This window comes from Solanum lycopersicum, chromosome 11 (genome assembly GCF_036512215.1).
Source record: "Solanum lycopersicum chromosome 11, SLM_r2.1".
Lineage (NCBI taxonomy): Eukaryota > Viridiplantae > Streptophyta > Magnoliopsida > Solanales > Solanaceae > Solanum > Solanum lycopersicum.
This window is the reverse complement of record NC_090810.1, coordinates 26,048,748-26,054,436: the sequence shown is the minus strand read 5'-3', so window position 1 is coordinate 26,054,436 and position 5,689 is coordinate 26,048,748. Positions and strand designations below refer to the sequence as shown.

The window sequence follows — 5,689 nt, the reverse complement described above, 5'->3', positions numbered from 1 at the left end:
ACATCCCCAGAATCCCCCTCACTTGATTTAGTTATCTTGTTATTTTCATTTTTTTACTATTAGTGACAAAAACCCCAATGATATTTGACGTTGCGTCACCCTATAATTGATTTATAATGTTTTTGTTCGGTAATATCTTTAACTAGAACTAGTTAGAACATAATTTTACTTTCCTATTAATTCTCACCACCACTCCTAGTGGAAACGACCCCAATCCTTGGTTGTTTTACTTTACTATTGCATGATCATAGACACTCGTACTGGATGTTGTGCTGTATATTACACAAAATATAAAAATGGTGCCACTAACAAGAAGTGGTGTTACTTGAGTAGAGTAATTGAGCTCCTTTAAAATGAAAAATGAGGAGTCTCTTGTAAACTGTGGCTTTTATGATTTGGAAAGCATGATTTTAGGCTCACTTTTGAAAAGTGAAGGCATGTCTAGTGTATGCCTATAAATTGTAACATTTCCTTAAATTATTCATGTTTATGATAGCTAGGCTAGAATTGAAATCTATGTGAAACGGCTTCCTATTGTTGTGATGTGTGTGGTGTGAATTACAATTTTGACTTCACTACGAAGATTGTATGACCATGCTAGTGTTAAAAGTTTAAAAGTTCTCATGTTACAGTAAAGTTGACGTATGTGCATTTGTTTGGATATGAACTCATGAGACATGCAAGTGTGTTGAGGAGAAGGACATACCTCCATGGTGTCTCACCCCAACCCTAGGTGAGGCGGACAAGTACCCTATGGACACATGCTTTACAAGTAACTATGATGAGAAAGTAAACTATTATGCAGATTACTGATGAAAAAAGCCTTATATACTACACATGTTGACTAGCTGCACCAATACACGTGACAAGTGAAACTATGAATACAGATAATTCTTTACAATGTCTACAAAGCCTATATTAGAATCCATGCTATGAGAATACACATAGTAAAGACTCGTCAAAGCTCGAAATCAACCTGGAGCTCACCAACAACAGCTGAGTATCATGTTCTTCTATGGGGGAGATCTACTTTTGAATACTTATACCTGCAGCATGAAATGCACCACCCCAATAAGAGACGTCAGTACGAAAGAGTGTACTGAATATGTAAGGCATAATACAACCATATTTGACATGAGAGCTCAAGTGAAACCAAATACCAATAGATAAGGATTGGAGACCACCTTTGCTTATATTTGTGGAATTATGCATGCTAAATTCTTTTCTTTACTTTTTTGTGAGTTATAATTTTTGTAAGCATATGATACAAAGGACCAACTGATCAGTGGTAGGAGAGGATGACCCATGCTAGGCATTTTAACCCTTGGGATGTTGTCCTCATAATTCCACAAATTGGGATTGGCCAATGCTAGACTTTCGCCCATGAGCTGCCACCCTTCTATACCAATAAATCGGGATAGGCCCATGCTAGGATTTAACCCCTGAGTTGCCACCCTTCTATACCAATAGGGATCGATCCAGTGCTAAGCTTTGCCTCTGGGCTACCAGCGATAATTAAGCAAATTGCTTCATTTAGATTTTTTTAATCTTTGAGATTGTTGGTTTGATGTTCATAACTCTTTTGAAACTATACTTTGCATAATCATAACTCTTTTGATATTGTTCTTTTGTTGATAATAACTCACTTGGGATTGATATTTTGGTGGTCATAAATCATTGTTGAGATTTGGAACTATGAACCTGTAGTAGAAGCCATATGAATATGAACTATGACAATGATGTGGGAAGAAAATGTGATACCAACGTAATACTTCTTCTATAACTCAGTACACATTTTTGACATCTCAAATGGAAGCACGTATGAAGTGAAGACATATAACATTCATCCAAGAGATTTTAACTCTATATTATAGCCAAATACGTACCAATAATATCAAAGACAAGGTATACATGAATATGGAACCAAGAAAGAATGTCGACAAATTCAATTGAAGGACGATGGGAGTAATAACCAATAAAGGGAACACATGAACATGTGAAAACATGACATATATGATGGAATATACTATTGAAGCATGTTGGCAAGATAAAAGCAGATCGTGCATCCATCCTACAAACATATGCACCATGTATGATAGGATCAATTTCACTTATATAAGGGAAATACGTGTTCGGGGTACTTTCCTATGAAACAAGTTTAAAACTTGCATGCTAACACTTGGTAGAGTGAACACGCACATTGAGTAACAAACTCGTAGTAGAGTTTTCACTTTAATTCTCTAGGGAGTACGATTTTTGGATAAGTCACTACCAAAAGCACTTAGAAAGCTTACAAGTATTGGATTCATTCCAAAGAAATAGGAAATCGAATAGCCTTACCTTGCTGCAAAAAATGGATATCACAATGAGTTAACCATCTTCCTTTCAGATTATTTATGTACAATGGAGTAAATAAGAAAAATTGATATTAATGTCTAAACAAGTTTGTACTACTTGATCAGACCAAAACAGTAATTGGCAGTATATCTATAATTGATCCCATCCAGAGTTCTTCCCATCCATTTTCCCCTAATTATTTTTATAAGGTCCTCCGAAACCTCTCAGGCTTCATCACGTCTAGAAAACAGTATTAAAGGAATGGCAGGAAGTAAGCTCACGCAATACTCAATTAAGTGGTGTATGACTACACTTTCCATGTTTTATCCTCTAACCAGCTTCTATGACTTCTCTACATACCCAGCCATACCCTCTTATTTTTATAATACACAAAATAGTCATTAAGCCTCACAATGTGGAAATAGAAATATGGACTCATGGCATCACGATCAACATCCCGTGAATTCCACCTAATATTTAAATTCTCAAAACAAGCTCTTTATCAAAATTTAAGGGGACTCCACTCCATGTATGTTCCAACATGCACATCCTTCATGAATATTAACCAAGATCACACCATACAGAGGCAACACTCAAAATTCATTAACACATACAAAATTTTACAAATGATGTAAGACAAGAGAGGGGTGAAAATTTCCACAGCTTACCTTGCTAGACAGAAACCTCAATTGCCAAGACTTGCATTCTTTAAGGTTTAGGTTGTCCTCTTCACCTTACCATGATGTTAATTCATATTATTCACTTATCCTATGTTTTTAACCATAAAAAGAATACAAATGCTATTATTACTTATTCAGGGTTGTTGGCACATACCATATAAATGTCAAACCTTAACATACTCAAGAGGACATACGATGAGAATTTGAGCCTTGCCAGCCAATTAGGGATATATCTCTAGTAACACTATTGCACTGATACATCCACCTATAAAATTGAGAAACTGGTTTAACTACATCAATCTCGAGAACATGTGTAACGCTGAGAATTCAATGTATATCAAAGACTAAGAACAAGTGTCCTCTATGGGAATAGATCATGAAGTATGGAGGAGATATAGAATTCAAGAGCTGGTTACATCCTCTTAAGAAGCTGTGCTTGGAAATGCTACAACAAATATATGTAACTAGGTAACAAATCATTTTTGAACCAACATGATGCAAATGGTACCTATATATCATTAGATGGAAATAACATAAAAACCTTTACAACTGATCTTCAAATAAATGAGTTGAATCTAGTCAAACTTTTGGTAACTTGAGGTTCTTTTTGTATGTCACATACTGATACTTTAACAACCGCAAACCATAGACATAGTTAATATGAATAGCAAGATCTGATACAACTGGAAATAATTTCTTAACTTCACTCTATCGCACCATCAGAATTATGAAGGAAGGTAACTTTCCTAAATGTCCAAGCAAACCCCTAATTGTAAATGTGGAGTGCAACACATTCATAACTAAGCCTATATATACTAGACACGGTTTTGTAGACTCCCTAGGACGAACTGCTTTGATACACTTTTGTCACACCCCAACCCTATGTGAGGCAGGCAAGTACCCTATGAACACATGCTTTACAAGTAACCTTTGATTAGAAAGTAAAGTATTATGCATATTACTGATGATGAAAAGCCTTATATACTACACATGTTGACTAGCTGAACCAATACATGTGACAAGTGAAACTATGAATATAGATGATAGCTTTGCAATATCTACAAATTATCTATAAGAATCCATGCTATGAGAATACGCTTAGTAAAGACTCGGCAAAGCCCCGAATCAACTTCGAGCTCACCAACAACAATTAAGGAGATCTACTTTGAATACTTGTACGTGCAGCATGAAATGCAACGCCCCTATAAGGGACGTCAGTACGTAAGAATGTAATTATAATGTAAGGCATAATACAACCATATGTGACATGAGAGCTCAAGTGGAATCAAATACAAATATGATGTAAAGGACCACCTTTGCTTATACTTGTGGAATGGTGTATGGTACATTCTTTTCTTTACTTTTGTGTGAGTTATAGATTTTGGAATCCATATGATGCAAAGGACCAGTTGATCAGTGGTAGGGAAGGATGACCCCATGCTAGGCCGTTTAACTCCTGGGATGTTGTCCTCATAATTCCACAAATTGGGATCGGACCATGCTAGGTTTTCGCCCCTAAGCTGCCATCCTTCCATACCAATCGGGATTCACCCATGCTAGGATTTCACCCCCTAGCTTCAACCTTTTATACAAATTAGGATCGACCCATGCTAGGCTTTGCCCCTGGGCTGCCACCCATAATTATACAAATTGCTTCAGTTAGATGTTTTCTATTCTTTGAGAATGTTGCTTTGATGTCCATAACTCTATTGAGACTATACTTTGGATAATCTTAACTCTTTTGAGATTGTTCTTTTGTTGATAATAACTCATTCGGGATTGATTTTTTGGTGGTCATAATCAGTGTTGAGATTTGGAACTATGAACCAATAGTAGAAGACATATGAATATGGACTAACGATAATGACAATGATGTAGGAGGCAAATGTGACACCAATGTAATACTTCTTCTATGACTCAGTACACATTTTTGACATCTCAAATTTAAGCACATATGAAGTGAAGACATATAACTTTCAGCCAAGAGACTTGAACTCTATATGATAGTCAAATACTCACCAACTAATATCAAAGACAAGGTATACATGAATGTGGAACCAAGAAAGAATGTGGAAAAATTCAACTTAAGGACGATGGGAGTAATAATCAATAAAGGGAACACATGAACATGTGAAAACATGACATATATGATGGAATAGACTATTGAAGCAAGTTGGCAAGAAATGGGCAGATCGTGTATCCATCCTATAAACATATATACCATGTATGACAAGATCACTTTGACTTATATAAGGGAAATACATGTCAGGGGTACTTTGACAATGAAACAAGTTTAAACCTTGCATGCTAACACTTGGTAGAGTAAACATGCACATTGAGTAACAAACTCATATTAGAGTACTCACTTTAATTCTCTAGGGATTACGAACTGCATTTAAGGATTAGTCACTACCAAGAGCACTTATTTAGCTTACAAGTGTTGAATTCATGCCAAAGAAATAGGAAATCGAACAGTCGTACATAACTTGCTGCACATCAATGGATATCACAATGAGTTAACCATCTTCCATTCAGATTATTTATATACAATCGAGTAAACAATAAAAATTAATATTAATGTCTAAACAAGTTTGGGCTACTTGCTAAGACCAAAACAGTAATTGGCATTATATCTATAACTGATCCCATCCAGAGTTCTTCCCATCTATTTT

At 35.7% G+C, this 5,689-nt stretch overlaps 1 long non-coding RNA gene across 1 annotated transcript; it reads right to left on the bottom strand.

Moving 5' to 3' along the window:
• Positions 1-797: 797 nt before the first annotated feature.
• On the bottom strand, positions 798-3,275 carry LOC112940366 (uncharacterized). Its single transcript, XR_003244415.2, has 3 exons — positions 3,172-3,275; positions 3,006-3,070; positions 798-1,046 (listed from the first exon to the last, which is right to left on the bottom strand). It is a non-coding gene; the product is annotated as an uncharacterized lncRNA (long non-coding RNA).
• Positions 3,276-5,689: the final 2,414 nt, after the last annotated feature.